Consider the following 17,514-nt stretch of genomic DNA (forward strand, 5'->3'; position numbering starts at 1 on the left):
GAACACTCCCCCGGAAGATGAAAGATTAACTTGCGGATTCGTTTATGAAAACTTTTACGGGGTTAAGACGCTACTTTACGGCTTCGTTGTAACCGACTTCAAGATTGAGATTATTACGCGCATTATTATTTTTTCATCGCGGAAGCGACGTGAAAGCTTCGGCTATACCCTTTTATCGTTCATTATTATCAACGAGGAGATTAATAGCCACGTGAATTTCAGCACACATCATCGCGACGCACAGCGGAGGCACGAAGGGCAATTTTGAAAATCAGACAAGGAATCCCTCAAAGCGACGTATCGGCGCCATCGCGAGCTTCGAAGTATTTATCATGCTTTTTCCGCCGAGCACGAATATCCCCGTGTCGTTTATAAATATAGACGTGCGTGGTATATAGCGTACATACGCGGGGATCGACGAGTTGTGTGCGAACGCGCGCATAATCAGGCCGTTGCGTGTTTTCTTTTCAGCTGGTTATTATCGCGGATGTGGCTCGGCTTTTATGATCGATGTTTTACATTTTTAGAGACTCGTATTCCCGTACACGTGATCTACTGATTGTGTATCCCTTGTACAACTATATTCGCTTACAGATTTTGCAATTTGTACAAAGCTTAATCGATGAAATAATGCGAAAAGCGTGCGAATCAATGATTCACGGGCAAAAAATTAGTTCGTCTCAGGACCATCCTTAAAAAAAAGTCTTTGGAAGTTATGCGCTGATTATTAAAAAGTTGCCGGTGTAAACGCGAAAAAACCTTCTCCCGCTTCAGCATTCAGTGCGAATTTCAATTAGCCGCGCGCGCGCGCGCGAAACGAAATGAAACACAAGGACGAGGAGGCGAATATTTTCCATTTCGCGTGCACAGTTTATAATCTTGGCCCTCTTTCCTGGCCAGACTTTTCCTTAATTCATCCCCGGAAAAGCTTTACGCTGCTTCGAGATTTTAACTCGAAATAGTCTCGGAACATTAGTTTCGCGATATAGTGCGGTGCGGATTGCGGCAAGATTGTAGTGTACCTTGGTAAAGTGGGCAACAAGTTTGTGAAAAAATATTTGACGATTTGAACCAGTGCCGTTGGATTTTGGTTCATCGGTGAAAATAGCTACTTTATTTACCCGTATACATAGCATTTAAGCTCGGCAAGGATCGCGTAGATACATGTGTACTCCATAAAAGATGAAACTTCGTGCACCAGGTTCCCTATCAGAATAATTCATCAGCAGCGGTAGCGCCATCAGCTTTAATTAATACCTTTGAAAACACCTCGCTGCAGACATGAACAAAGAGCATCTCTGAATGAGTTTTGTACGTACCTTCGCCTTCGAAACTCGTGAAAACAGGGTCGCTCGCTCGGCAAATATATACAACCTCATGTTAATATGTCGGCGGGGGGCTCTTTTTTCCCTATTCATTCGAAAGCGGAGTTGCAGGTGGAAAATCTCTCCAGCAGCGTCTCTATCGTCGCCTCTCTGAAAATCGAGAGAAGAATCGAGCTCTAGTAGCGTATTGTGCACCGGTGCTTTTGAAAAGTTTTTACGTGAAGGGATTAAAGCACGACGTTGGGATGTTGGATCTTGTTAAAGTTGGACGTGACATAATGGCTACGTTATTAAGACGGTCGAGTTTCCTAACTGGTATATCTGTATCAAGTAGCACTTGTCTGGGGAGTAGGAAGAAGAATCGCAATTTAACTTTTTGCGCAGCTTGTCGTTGGCGAGAATTATGGGCAGCTGCTTTATTCTGGAGTATCGCGAAAATTCATCAACGCTTTTTCATTAAAATTTGATAAGGGTTTCCAGCTACTGCTATACTGCTGCATATTTGCTAGTGACACTGCAGCAGATTACGTTTCACCGAATTAATTGATTGGGTATATAATAACTGCGACTACCGCTATTTCTGACGGTATGAACAATAAGTGCCATCAATCAGTCAATTGATATTTCACTATCGTTGATTCCATCGCATTGTACATGCAAAGTATTAGCAATAAAAGCGTGACATTAACGTACTCTGTAAGTCGCGAATGCAAGCGTAATTACTGCTAATTATATAAATAATTGTACGAATCCTAATTAACATTGCACAGGATAGAATTATTATGTCACGACTTTCATTTACGTCGCATGTCTCCTGAACAAACATATCTTCGAGCGACATGTCTATCTAGCAAACAACAAGAAAATAAGTGATTTGCAAAATGTTGGATCAACATTTCATCACACTGTAATAACCCACTAAATCATATCTCCATACAAAACAAAAATTTATCATCTGTCACAGCGAACCACATCCAGACAATAAAACCTCGCAACAATACGTGTAACTTCACCAACGTCATTACGAGAAAAAAGCGAGGAAATGCAGCATCATTAATCCTCGCGTAAAAAGGTAGCCCCCACAAAAAACGCAGGCTGGTGATAAGTCCATCCGGACGGTGCATCCCTCGGATCTCGAATAACCGACTTTTTCTCTATACCCTGGCATTTTCGTTTTCCCTCTTCCCTTTCTGCAACGCCATAATTACCCCTGGCGCGCGAACCCGGCCCGTAATTTTCCCTCCAACTTTCTTTTGGCTTTTATTGTTATTGCCATTGTTTTACGGCCCATTTGCCGCTTCTTTCTCCGTTTTTCATCCGCAGCCACAGCCCCATTTTCCCGACGGATGCGCCGTCGTATTCTGGCTTAATTAACTGCATTTCCTTTGCGGGAGAATGAGACTGTTGCGTTTTCGTGGATTGATCGAGACATTTTATTTATCGGTTTTTTATGAGAGTTGGAAATGTACCCTTTAAATTGGCTATTTTTTCAAAAAAAATTTTAATGCAAAAAATACAGCAAATTGACTTTTGCGCGAATTTGAGATGTTTGGGCGTGTCCGCGGAGCTTTCAAGTTCGTTTATGAGAAAATAAACTTGAATGCGCTGTGGGAGAGTATTCAAGTTAGAAAATTGTTCTTTCAACTCGGAAGTTTATAAGCTGATTTTCTCGATACGGAAAGAAGCGTATGGGTTATATAGAACAATCTAATTGTGAAGCAGCCACGTCCATACGGAAGTTAGTTCGGAAAACTCAGAGGTAAATAAAGTTTGACGGCGAACGAAATATGATGGCCTTGTAACTAGAAAAAATTTCTATCGTATTTGACCAGTTATATAGTTTCGCTATTGTGCGTATTTCGCTGCTAGTTGCCATATTTTTCATGCATAGCTTCTATTTGTTCCGGATTTTTTGTTTTAACTTTAATCTCGATTCTTTATTGATACTCCGCTTCGGTGTCTGCATTCATGCTCTGCTGAACTACTTTTTTACGAGACAGATAAAATACGTTCTAAAAAAAGAAATATAGAAAAATATACGACCTTTTTTCAGTTAAAAATTTGAAAATCACGCAGAACCCATAATCCACTTTATCCAAATTCAAAAATCATCGGAATTTCCCTATTTCAATCAGCAAAACAACACAAAAATAACAAATTTTCGAACATGCGAGATACGTCAAACTTAATTTCTTTCTCCCTTGCCGGGAAGAATTTTTTCATCATCGGGCTAAAAAATTCACAGGAGTCACGGCGCGTCGGACGTAAATTGAGCAAGGAATTTACGGGAGCGAAAATTCACGCTTTAAGTAGAAGCCAGAAGTTGTATTAAAATATTAGTGGCGAGTTAAATACTTTTGTCCGAGAAAAAATATGAATTTCAATTAGAGCTAACAGACATTTGAAATTGGAAATGATGATAGAATTCGTATTACTAATAAGATAATAAAAGCGCTAAATAGAAACGGTGACATGCGAGGTGCACGAAGGACGGACAAAGAATAAAATCGTAATTAAAAGCTGGCAGCTCGCTTTCGTGCTTTATTTGAATGAATTAAATTTCGCAGAAAATTATGCTTCTGCAAACGACTTCTTTTGGCTTCTTTTTACTTTAAAAAAGTAAAATAATACGCTGTCTACTGATTTAGCACTATATGCTTTTCTCAGATAGATACACAGACGATTCATGCACCTATTCTTCGGTTTCAGTCGATATAAAAAATGTTCCATTTTTCCGTTCACATGCGTGAATCACACGCTACTTGGTTTATAATAAAAAAAAAAATTTTAATTTTCTTTTTAACGTATAAAAATAATTTGACCGATCCGGAGCTCTTTCTTTGAGAAGGTAATAAATTGCCTAGCCTTCATAACCTCAGGCATGAGCTTCACCGGCGTCGAATATTTGAAAATAACGAGCAACGAAGCTTGAAAATTCCAGCCCCAGTTAATCCCCCATTAAACCAGTATTAAAATCTCGTCTCCCACACGCACTGCAAAATAGAGTAGAAGGAAGCTTCCGCGAACCCCGAGATGAACTTCGTGTCTCCTCTCTTTATTAAAAAACCGGTCGTTACGTCATAAAAGAGATAAATATTCTACACGTGCGCGGAAATTTACATCCGTTTCAGATTCAAACACGATCGGAAAAAACCAATTGCTCGTGAGGCCGATGCAAGTTATTTTCTCTGGAGTAGTTTATCCACGTGCCTTAGTTAAAGTCACTCTGCGAGTAAGATTTTTTTTGGAGAATACGTTTTTCAATGGCAGGATTACTAGATCTGGTAAATCCGTCTAACTGTTCGTGAAAGCGCAAGTGAGAATCTTTAAGTTTTCGGTCAAACTCTCAAATGAAATTCATCCAAGTCCAAACGAACTAAGTCGCAACTGCACTTGAACCCAAACCTTACTGATTAATTTACCAAGTGCGAGAGATGAAATCGCCTTTGTATACTCTCGATTCTGTATAGAGGGAAACCATACCGAGCGCTGCAGCAGCTGCGATATGGATCAACTAATTCCGATTCGAGCTCACGTACACTTCGCGCGCGGTGGCAGTCAAATTTCTGCCGCTAGCACACGAAAGTCCTGCCTAATTGTAACGTCACAGATTCGCCATCAGCCAACTTTCCCGCGGATGCCTTTGTGTGTGGCATTAATTTGACGACGCAATCGATAATCAAAGCGCGCACCGAAGGATTTTGTTAATTGTTGGCGTAGTCGCACGCCGTGCCGTGGGTAATCGAGTGAGTGAATTAGTGATGAGCGAATTATGCGTCGGTGGAATTGGAATGTCACGATGTAGGTCGAAATTATGAGCTGAAGCTGGAGTTTATGTGGTAAATGGAATTTTTACTTTTTTAAAAAGAAACTTAAAAAGTTCATTTTATAAAATAATTTGAGCAGCTTTCCAATTCTAAAGCTTTATCCCACTTTTTGAGTGAGGTCAAAGTCTGCATAAAACGTGACGAAATTTTTAAAGACGCTATCATCAAGCATCTCCTGCAGTGTCAATAGCAAATATAGAACATACCTACAGTATTCCGAATACTGCAGCGGTAATAGTAGTTGGAAATCCTTGTTAAATTTTAATGAAAGCGTTGATGAATTTCTGCAATCCCCAAGAAAAAAGTTCTCCCAGACAGACAAAAGCTTACCCTTCGCCAAGCCGCAATTTTCGGGGTCAACCGACGGCAGAACCTGTTGACCAATGCGTCTGTACACGACTCTCTCCGACGTTCTCTCTCTCTTTCTCTCTCTCTCTCTCTCTCTCTCTCTCTCTCTCTCTCTCTCTCTCTCTCTCTCTCTCTCAATAGATTCCCTCCACTGCCGAAGCCTCGCTTGCGCTCGCGAGAGCAAGTTGGGGTCGTGGCGAGTGTGCTTTCCATTATACGCGAGCGGGGATGCTGTTGTGTTCCAGTCTGTTGCGCCGCGTCAGCTTCGATAATAGTCGTGTAAACAAGGAGAGTTCGTTTATTCAGGACTTATCGAGTGCCTCCATTAACTTCTTCCTCGGTCATATACTGCTGAAGCTCTCTATTCTTCGACACACGCACGTTTCGGGTTGGAGTTGAGTGTAGAGTTACGGCTGGGACGTTATCCTCTGGAAATAAATTATTCTTCTGTGAATAATAATAAAGCTGAGTATAAAGAATCGACCATTTTAACTTTGAATTTAATATCCTTTGTTTTTTCTTTTGAGTATAAATATACGAAAACTCAATCCCGCAAACAAAAAGAATGCCAAATTACGAGGGTAGGTGTACGTACAACAAAAAACTAGGGCCGATTCAGCAAATAAATGGAGAAGGTTGACACAAAACTGGAGTGCAGTAGTAGAATGAGCGTAGTCGCATTAGACCAACTTTTATCTCCGCTTACATGCTACTCCAGCAAACTTCAGCAAAAACTTTCTCTCCCTTTTTCACACATTTACGGCAGGATAATCTCCCCAAACATCGAACAAATTCCAAGCATCACCTCGTAATTACCCCTTTCTCCTATCAGCACCCCTAGACACACAGGTGCGAAATTAATTCTGATGCAGATTAACGCCTGTGCGCGCGGCACACGCGTGGCTGAAATATGGCCGCGAGAACGAATCTTTACATAAAGAGAGATAGAGCGAAGCCTTTAGCTGTCGTAATAACTTCAAGGCCGGTAAGTGGATTTCCGCGTACAAATGAAGGGATAGAGGAAGCGCCTGCTGGAGTATAGAGCTATGTCCTTTGAAGCGCTCGTTTTGAGGCGAGAGCTGTTAGCGCGCACCAAGTGGAATTGGTACCTACGCGATTTTAACAAATTTTAGTCGAGCTCAATTTTGGCTGATCCGAATTGCGAACTTTCTCTCAGTGGAACATTTATTACGCGAGTTGACTGCAATCGGCTAATTAACCTCGTCATTCGTATTGCGATTATAAAGAAAGTTTCATTCAAAAAGTGACAAAAACTTTTAATTGCGATATGTGCGCGTCTCATTTGAGGAAAGAAAATTCTACGAGACGCGCACTCTTTCAAAGGAAAGCCCGCATGTAAAATTTTACACGGAGAAGCCGCTGCTTCTTTACGGGGAAAAACGTCAAAAGGGCTTGGCGCAGAGTTAATTGGATATGGCTATGCGCGTGGTTCATTTACACAAAAATAGGATCTTTATTTCACTGTGTACATGCTTCTAGACAATATCATATGTAGCGAATTGTTTGCATACGAAAACACACGCGTGGCTCTTACGTTACACTTACAGCACAGTGATTAAAACCACAAAAAGAAGCTTTGCAGAAGATTCATAACTTTATCGCGTTGATCACGCGAGGAATCCACGGCTGCACATAATAAAAAGGCATACATCATTAGGAACGTTATTCATGCATGCCGTTCCACTTTCCGACACTGCACCGCGTGTCTGCTCTCCTGAAAATTATATTTCCGCCTCCACCCTTCATTGAAATTTATACACTGCGCCCACATCGCGATTTACGAGCGTTTGACCACCTTTGAACAAAAAAAAATTTACCTTCGCTAAAACATGAAATGTTGTATAATATAGAAAAAAAAAACAACGATAGCTAATGGCAATCCGTTACGACACATACCGCGTGTCGACGAGTGTAAATTCGAAGGACGTTATCGCCGCCACTAAATTCGCCGTCGGCGCATAAAGAAGACGCCGACTCGACGCGAGGCACATTTATTTACGTGCACGTGCGCCGCGGCGTAATAACAATGCGACGACGTCTACGTGCGTCGCTATTTACGACTTTTCCAATTCGTCGTGTGTAGCACGCTCTAAAGCCCGCCGTTAGACACGCACTTTCGAGTCGTCTGTACGACGACATGATTAAGGGTTGTGTTGCGGGGATGTATTTTTCGTCAGAGAGAGAGAGAGCTATATATCTGTGTGCGTATGGTAATGTGGAGCTGATTTTAATATTGGAATTTTTATGAGTTATTGCTAATGGCGTTTTTATTTTTCTTATGGAATATTCCATTGGCTGGGAAGCATCGGCGCGGTGCAATTCACTGTTTTTGGTTTTATGCAAGAGAGAGAGAGAGAGAGAAAGATTAAATAATAATGCAGGGATTTCGCTTCGAGCGAGATAACAGCGGAGCTGGTATAGATGCAAACTTTTCAATTAAGATGCGATAGAGATTCGACTGTTAATTAATACGCTTCTCGCGAAGGATAACCCGTTTCCACGTGTCCACTCAACCCGATATTTCTTATAGCTTTACATATTGAGCAGCCCTTGATGTATATACCTGGGATGTATGAAATGAGGAAATCTCTCGCTCGCTCGTATAATACCTGCGGATACACTCGTAATCATAATATATAGCCTTTCCCAGAATTGCATTTCATCCCGATTAGCTCGAAAACCCTCGCGTTATTCAATAAATACACACACCGGAAAGCATAACTGCGCGCCCTCATCCCTTTCCTCTGCGTCAGCCCTTGAACGAAAAAAAATTCTTCCTTGAAAAAAAGAAGCTACATGTACACGTATCGAGTGGCCAGCGCAGCGGGAGAGAAACAAGTTTATCCATCGCGGCGAAGGAAGAACTGATCGATACGGATGGATATTCTCCGCGCGATAACGTAAATCAATATTCAATGCGTGACTCGCGCGTGCGGCCGCCTACAGTATGCGACGACGAGTCGCGTGAACGAGGAAAACAGAAAACGATATATAAAGAAGCGCCCTGGGAGAGAGGGTGACGGCATACGGGCTAATTGGGCTCTATGGGAAAAGCGACGATTGGACTCGGCTGAAATCGATGTGACGATTTGGATTGTTGTATTGTTGTGCTCGCGCGCGTGAACTTGTCATTTTTACGCAATTTGTATGCTCTGTTGAAAGCACGACTAATCCGACGCCTTTTTTTTATGTTTTAGGTGAGTCACAGCTGATATAGTACACACACTTTATCACGGTCTACGCCACGTGAGTTCGACATCGATTATTTTATACTCTATATAAAAACGTTAACGTTTTATGTAAGAAGATCAAAGGCTGTGTACTAATATGAGAGGAATAATTTGTTGCTAACGAACGTCGGACCGCATCGGAAGCAATAATAACATTCCGGCTGGCGAACTAATCAATCGACGCACATAGCAATCCAGCATCGCTAAAACTCCCTTCCCGCAGTCGTCGTGGTTCTCCGTGTACCTATACGTAACCGATATATCCCAACAATCCGCAATATTACGCGCGATCGACGTCGGATTAGATTGCGCGCGCGTTTTGAGGAAATTCAAATTTACCTCGCGGCGGCGGGAGATATCGGGGCCAAAGTCAGCGAGAACAACGAAAGCCGAGTTTGTTGATTATAAATATACAGTCGAAAGCGAAGAGAGAGGCGATTAATAAAATTGATATCCAGGCTTTTTCAATAACTCTCTTTACCGCTACGACGATAAGTCCCCGTCAAAGCTCGCGCTATTTACTCTCTGCAGCGAGCTTTTAATGATTTCCTCTCCCGGCGCTGATTGGAAATGTTTTTCCGATCTCACGCTCGCCGCAAAGTTTCGAGATTCTCTATTTTTTTACTCCGGCGTGGTTTAGCTCGGTTATTTTTCTTTTAGATAAGGCACACGCGACGTGGGAGGTGTTTTTCGTCGCGTATGATTATTTTAATAAACAAGCGATTATTATTCATAGTTTTCGACGTTTTTTTTCTACTGACTTCGAATTACATTTAGCACAATAGTCGCAAGGCTCGCTCGGTAATATGCAAAGTTAATTACGCTGATCAGCTTTGATGCTCGAGACAGCAGTAACGAATGAACCTGGAAAAGAAGCTTTTCAGCGCGTATAATTGAAAAACCGCGTGAGGCAGAAAGAAAATAACAACCGAGTTCGCTGCTTTTCCTCCAAAATGGAAAATTCGCACGCGCAGGTACGTGCCCCGCGCGAATTTGCATTATCGGCTTCTTGCGTAAACTCTCTCGCCGATTTCGTTACGTAAGAAGCCGAAAAAACTTTCCTGTCGCTCGATTTGCGTCTCTTTTGAAAACTGCGCTATACGTCCGATTTTCCACGCTTATACATCTTCTCTTCTACTCCTCGGGATCGAGAGTTTCCACGTGCGCCTTTACATAGCTGATTGAAAACTTGGGACGGCACGAGTCTACTGTCACTGAAAGTTCGACGGGAAACTCGCTATATATATACACGTGCAATACACACGCGACGAAGATAGGCTTTTACTGTTCGCCGTAAAATTCGGGATTCGATCTGCGTTCTGACCTTTTGAAGTTTCAGGCAGAGACGAAGCGACGGAGGAAAGTTATTTCCGCTCGCACTTTTACGTCCACAACGATAAATCTGTTGCGCAGCCTGTGCTCGCTGGCAATGTAATAATGCGAGAGAGGTCAGTTGTATACTTTTGGAGGTCAGTATTTGGCAAAGTTTGCCAGGACTGTCGACTCTCGTTTGGGAATGCACTCGATACGCTAGGATAATTCGGAGAAAGCTTGGAATGTGTAAGTGATTGTGTGTATGGCGAGGAATTTAATAATTTGTCGGAACTAGACATATTCGCCCGTATTTGAAGAATTCATACGAAATCTGTTATTCGTGCGACGGGAGGTCCGAATTCATGGCTTCGAATTGCAAAGTGGAAATAGCGGAGCTGAAAGCCAAAATATACGCTGACTGATGTTCACGAGTTACCGAATACAAATTTTTCGAAAAAAGGCGAATGAAAAAATTAAAACACACCGCGTCGCAGACTAATCAAGCGAGTCCTTTGTTTGATCGTTAAGACGCTTCATCCCTAGCAGACGACGCGGCGAAGCTCACACTCGCGCCATCTGTGAAGCTTCGCCGAGTAGATTCCTACCCTGGCTGTCGGTAAAAACGGAAGCGGCTCTGAAAGTCCTGTTTGGCAAACTGTGGACGGGGCGCCGACGCGGCGACTGAATTCGAAATGCGTCTGGATGTTACAGCTTGTATTGGGCGTGTTGCCAGAGGCGGGAGTTTTCAGTTGGATGAGGTTTGGGAGGAGTCGAATGCTTTCGAAGAAAAAGATAGGGGTGTTTTCGGACCTTTTTTTTTGGAATGCGATTATACGGTGCAATTTATCTGCAGGTAGTCTGAATTAAGCTATTATTTAAATTCTAAAATGACGCCATATGAAAGCGAGGATTATTCTATCCAAGTCGAATAAATGTATGATTAGTAGACTAAGCCGTAATAGCTTAAGCTTCAAAGCCAGAATATTTGATACGCTGTTAGAGGCGCTAAAAGGATTTTCCCGTTAGTTTTTCTTCAAATCCCCACGTGACCCTATTTTTAGAGTATCCGAAGCCGCATAAATCGGTTAGCGACGCTAGTTAGTTAGTTCGGTTAGAAAACGAAAAAAAGAGTGATTAAAAGAACCTTTCAAATTCACAGCCCTCGAAAAATATTGCATGCACACACCCAAATAATACATGCCAGCATACCAAAAAGATTTGTTCGCTCTACATTCGAAACCGGTTCTACACCCACTCTCTCCGCTGGAAAAAAGGGGTTAAGGATGATTTTGCTCTTTTCGTCGAGCTTTTCTCCTTCTCTCTTTCCTCCTTTTCCGCGCCGTTGTTGTGTATAAACCAGACTTCCTGTCACTGCGACTCCTTTTGCCTTTCTTCGCGTTTTATTTCCCCAGTTTAGTATTCTTCGCTTTACTTGGCCAAATGCACCGGCTCCTTCTATTCTTTTCTCTTTTTCGCTTTTGACCTCGGGCTCTTGTACGCGGAGCTAATTTATTATGAGAAATGTTATACCGGCTCGTGTACAATTGAAAAGTTGAACTGTCTTGTTATATTTGTAATTTTTATTAAATTATTATTCGCTCCATAACAAATAACTCTTGAACTTACATCATAATTAGATCGCATATTCGTAATTCGTCAGCATCTGATTATTTGTAACGCATCACTCACTGTAGGCACTTCCTCGATCGCTTCCTCATTTTCTACCAGGATGATGTCCACTGGTCCACTGGTTTTATTCTTTGTAGATCATGCGTCAGAATCAACCAAGTCTCGCTCTTTATCACATTCTAGGAGGGTTTTATGCCCAGCTTACAAGCTATACACGCGATGCATCGCTCTACAGTCGTCGAAAATTATTGTTCGCATTTCGCATATGATTTAGGAACAATAAAGTACGCGACGCGCGTCGTGCATGTATGTTACTCCAGTTTACGGTCGTAAAATATAACGGTGAGCATGAGGCTCTGTTTCTGTAACGCATAGCGAATTGAAAAATGGTTTCGAACTTCTCCAGGATGTCAAACTACAAGAGATGAATAGTGGTGCGTCGCTTCATTCGTTCTTGTTTCTGTAGAAGAACTTGAAATTTCTAGAAAGTTCATTTTACTAGGAATATATGAATGACTGTCTGAAAGCTGTAGACAAATGCCTTTCTTATTGGTTATTACTTCTTATTTTAATATCGCGGTTCGAACCTTCCTTATGTTAGTTGACAGAATCTATTTAAAAATAATGAGTTCAAGACTTAAATTTCTCTAGAACGAGCCATCATTAATCCATCAGAGCACGCCTCGTTTGAATTTTTTACTACCCACCTTCAATCAAAAGCTCATCCCGCGAAAGGAAGCTCTGATCACCTTTCAAGTCCAGCTAAAACCAAACCCCCGAAGTAAAATAAGCTTAGCAAGCCATTCAGCAACTTCCTCAAAGCCGTGCACGCTCGAGCAAATCCCGAAACTCACGGCGCAAAAACAAAAACTTCCCTCATCCAAGTTCTTTCGCTAAAACATCACGAAGCACACGCGCACCTGTTTGGCTATTCTCTTTAACGGCGCAGGCCGACGGTCGTATCTGTTGCTTTTTTTCCAAGGAGGCCCGTGTGTCGTATTCCTCTTTCCTGTTGAGATAAGAGTCGAACTACAGTGATAGTGCCAGCTCGCTTTGAAATTGTGGAAGTCTGACTGTCTGCTTCGCGGCCGGTTATTTTTTCGTCTGGGTGATAAGGGTCTAATTAGTAAGTGCCTTTTTACTTTTATCTACTAGACGATGTATAGTGCGCTATTATTATCGATATCGTTGAAAACGCATATACAGAGAAGCTTATCGTATTTTGCGTTGAGCGTTTTGAAAACTGAAGCGTTAATTTATCAAACGAGACTTATTGCGTCCTCTCGGTTGACCTTTCGAATCTGCTTATCTAAAGCGGATTTGATTATTCATTTCGAACTGCAGCAAATCTCTGTCGAATCAACCGGCGAAAAAAATTCTCGACTTCATTTTCACATTTCACCATAATTAACGCGTTTCTGTACTTCAATTATACCGCCGCCAAAAGGACTTTTAAACAATCGTTCGATTAAACGTCAGCCGCACCAACGGAAACGTACGCCCGACAACGAGCTACGAGTCCACACGAACTCGATGAATAATTTTTACGTATACCTACACACGCGTACACCTGTGCGTGTATACGTAGTCGAATTTCCGACTGCGTGTACTCGATTCATTATTGACGCAGCGTGACGTGAGTTGCCGAGACCGCAGCGATGGAACGTCAATATGCCGCCTTGTTTACTTTCGATGTAGTGGCCGAGGCTTGATTTGATTTGGTCTGTGTCATTTTTGACACTCGCGTGTACCGCGATTTTTATCGTAATTGTACGCTGCCTGCCATATAGTTGACGAGGTTGCCGCTTGTGTGTGTATTTCTATTTCGGAAGTTATACATTCATTGCGTTAAAAATATTTCCGCATGGTGATCGTTGAAATATACCAGCGGATGCGAGAACGTTTGTACTCCGAAATTAATTGTTCTCTTTGTGGCTCAGTTCCCGGGCAAACAATGCACTCGCGTCGAGCTTTTTAATAACCGGGTGAGAACGTAAGTTTTCGCCGGGAACTGCAGCGTATTTGTAGATGGAGCAATAATAATATCGGTAATTAATGTCGCGCACACGCTTCATTGCTCGTACATGAATTTTATAATTTATTATTATCGGAGGGAAAGCTAATGTCGAATGAATTATTATAATACAACTCGCTAAATATAAGAGCGATTTTACCATACAACCATTCTAATAAGCTCGCGCAAAGCTCATACATAATTTTCGCGGCAGTCACAGCGCAATCTCAAAAACGAAATCCCTCCCGCCGGCAAAAAAAAAGTTGCGCGTGCAGCCATAAAATTCAAAACTACCGCGCGTTATCTCCTGCATTATTCCTTCTCATTGGACGGCCGTCGTCGCCGCAAGCAACAGCTGCTCCTGCATTATGCAGGACACATCCGCTTACTCCAGTTTCGCTCATAGCTGTTCTCCTGTTAGCCCCGGCCTCGAGCGCTGCAGCGCCCTGCCGGTTGGACTCGTCGTCGCAAGCTCTGTCCGGGCGAGTTTACGGTCGGTAAGCCAGAGCTTCGATCGATTGAGCGTCGGTAAGTCACATAGGGAGGGATAACAAGGACTCGAGTGCGTGTCCTGTCGGTTCGAGAGGACGCGATGCCGATGGAGGCTTCGAGAGCTTCGTTATTTATGTTTCACGAGCGTTGTACGTCAGCGGAGCTCTGTGGATATAGCATAACCGGGTTGTCGATGCATATTATGATATATTCCTGAATGCCTGTCGCGTTGGCGAACTGACTCCTGACGATCGTGTGTCACATAGGACGGATATCGCGTCGTCTCTGTGTTCGTGCGATGCATAATAATTAAAACACTGCGCGGGGAAATCTATATGATTGCATTTCTGCGATGAGTTTCAAATTAATGAAAGAGTATGAATTTTGATCAAAGTTCGATACGTATATGTGCTCCGCGATCTAATTCCATAAGAAATACCCCGGGCGCATGAATAGCGATTTACCTATACATATCATTAGCCCGTGCCTTGTACCGTGAGCCGAGAGGCTTTTGTGTGCTTTGGAACGTCTATACGTTTATCAGTTACGACTATAGAACCTAACAGCTCTTCCATCACGCAATTATATTCCTGAAAACCATACGAAAACCCAAACTTTGAACTCCACTTTGCTCCAGACAAAAGCCACCTGACTAAAAACCTGAAACCCTCTCTCTTTCCTTCGAAAGCAGGTCAATCGAGTTTTCTTCAGTTGGAGCTTCGCGGGCGGCGAAAGAAAACCCCTCGGCTTTATACTGGCGTAGCGACGCCTGCAATAATTATCCTGAAACCGCGTGCGGTGAGTTGAAAAAAACGAGCTGTCGAAATTCACCGCGCGAAGTTCCCGCGCGAGTGTCTGTTTATTTAAAAAAGGAGAGCTTTAATTAAGGTCGGCTTCGAAAAATTTTCGCTCTCAGCTTTTCCGGGAGATTGGATGGAAGTTTTCGCGAGAAATCGATGAACATTTCTCAGCCGCATGATGCACACGGGGCGACACCTTTGCGCGTGATGAATCCTGCACTCAGCTGAAATAGCTTGATTAGATCCTGTATGCGAAAAATAAAAATGTGTACAGCGGAGACGTACAAAAAAAAAAAAAAAAATACAGCAAAAGTGTTATACGCGTGCGTGTACCTGTATAAAAATTTATCGCCCCCATTGCCTCACGCGTTTTCCTTCCATTATCGTGACCATACTTCAGAAGCAGTTACGCCCTTTTACGGCAGAAGCCGCTGGGCTTTTTTTATATCGCACGAGCCACCCAGGCTGTATACAATCGCCGATAAACTTCGACAGTGTCGCCTTTTATTCCTCACCTGTGTATACGCATACAGTGAATATTCCCCCCGGCGAAAGCTCTAAAGGAAAACTCTTAATTCAATTCTTACGCGCGCACGGCTGACTGCGCATAAAGCAGAATGTAAGGGGAGAATTTTCGTATTTTCACCTGCTATAGCGAACGGGGGAGTGAGAAGCCGTTCGCCAGACGTATGCGAAAATAATGATTCCATTATGCCTGACAAAGGGTTTGGCCGGGAGAAAGATAAATGGCTGGTAGTCCCGCGCGAAAGAAGTTGGCTCGCGTTTATCTCTCGGAAAAAAGGTAAATTCTCGAGACGCTCTTTCGTATATGCCGTTGCTGGAGCGATAGGTCCACCGGATTTATGCATTGAATTATGTAGCGTAACGGAACCTACTGCAGCGACGGAAGGTCAATCGATGGGCTGTACAGCGTATAATATCTCAAACGACGCTTTTAAAAAGTTCATGGTGTTTCTTTCCTTTTTTTTTTTCCTCGGGACGACGATGATTAATTATTTCTGCCTCCATTGTGCGCAGTCTCGAGGATAAGAGAGGAGAGAATAACGTTTCGCGAGCGTATTAACGTTCGAGACGGGCTATTGTTAGACTTAATCCCCCCGCGGGTATCCACGGGATGTATTTCGAAGATACACGCCATAAGTCCGTGTACCTGATTCGCCGGAAACCTTGACGCACATCGGCGGATTCCTTCCTTTTCTTTTTACCTTTTTATTAAAAAAAAGCCATGCGTTTTGAGAGATACACTGGAGAGCGACGCGAACAAAAAAAAAACAGAATCAACGCGAAACCTCAGAATCCCATCTGTCAGCCGCGTCAAAGCGATCGATTTGCGCCGTGTATACCCGATTCTTTTGACGATCAATTTTTTCCTTTGCCCCCCGTTCAAAGCGGGGAGAAATTTAATTTCGTCCCACGTGCCGAAACGGAAATTCCTCGACAGAGTACCGGCTAATTCGGCCCTCTTTTTTATCGCTTTCGCGCGAGATCGATCATTATACCTGGTCTACTACAAAACGAGCTATAGTATCGCGATAAGATCATCCATCAGAAAAGTCCGCGCCTGCTCGACGTCTCGTTTTACAGAAAAATCCGCGCACCATCCATCTTTCGCGCAACATAGTATACACAAAATCGCGCAATCGTGATTGGCGTGCAGATGCGCTACTCTAATAAAACAGCAATAAAACCAGTCTCGCTCCCGCGCGCATCCCCTTGAACTGTATACCCTGGCGCAAGCTTGTTATATAAAATAAGAGCTATACGCTCGAGAGCAAATATTTTCCGACGAACGAACGAAAACAAACCCCCTCTGTATACGATGAAAAAGCGTCAGAGCTCACACGAATCAACGATCCTTCACCTCGGCGGCAGGCACAGCATCCGTCGCGGCTAATAATCCTCGGCGCTCGGAGTCGCCCCGCGCAGGTGCGGCCTCGCGAGAGCGTATCGTCCACAGGTACGAGAGCGACATACGCGTATGTATAATACTCTCTGCGTCAGAGCGAGAGAGAGAGGGCACACACACGCAGCACGGCGGCGCTATAGCCCAGGCCGAGAAAGTTCAAGGTGCGCAAAGGAGGGATAGGCAGGTACGTGCGCGCGCAGACCGACCAAGAGAGAGAGAAAGAGCAAAAGGTGAAGGTGAAACCGGGCGGTATGCACGAGATCTCGCGCCCTTTCGCCGCGCCGTTCGACTCGTCCTGGCAGGATTTTCGAGTCCTGTCGAGTCGTATGGGCTTTTTAGGTAGGCAACTGAGCTGCAAGTAGTGCGAGGCCGAGTTTGGTCAGACGGTCGCGACCATTCAGGCAATTTTTCCCGTCGAGAGAGAGAGAGAGAGAGAGAGAGAGAGAGAGAGAGAGACCGCGTGCAGCTGCTGTGCGATCGCAGGAAGGGGGGGGGGAGTCCTTTTTGCGTCACGTCCGCCGTGTGTCGGTGCGCGCGCAGCCTCTCTGGTACTTGTTGACGAGGGAGAGAGAGAAGCTACCGCCGCC

At 43.5% G+C, this 17,514-nt stretch overlaps 1 long non-coding RNA gene across 1 annotated transcript; it reads right to left on the bottom strand.

Annotated features, from left to right (window-relative positions):
• Positions 1-11,623: 11,623 nt before the first annotated feature.
• On the bottom strand, positions 11,624-12,748 carry LOC116415811. Its single transcript, XR_004226368.1, has 2 exons — positions 12,402-12,748; positions 11,624-12,305 (listed from the first exon to the last, which is right to left on the bottom strand). It is a non-coding gene; the product is annotated as an uncharacterized LOC116415811 (long non-coding RNA).
• Between the last annotated feature and the right edge of the window lie 4,766 nt (positions 12,749-17,514).

The sequence above is a fragment of the Nasonia vitripennis genome, chromosome 1 (genome assembly GCF_009193385.2).
Source record: "Nasonia vitripennis strain AsymCx chromosome 1, Nvit_psr_1.1, whole genome shotgun sequence".
Lineage (NCBI taxonomy): Eukaryota > Metazoa > Arthropoda > Insecta > Hymenoptera > Pteromalidae > Nasonia > Nasonia vitripennis.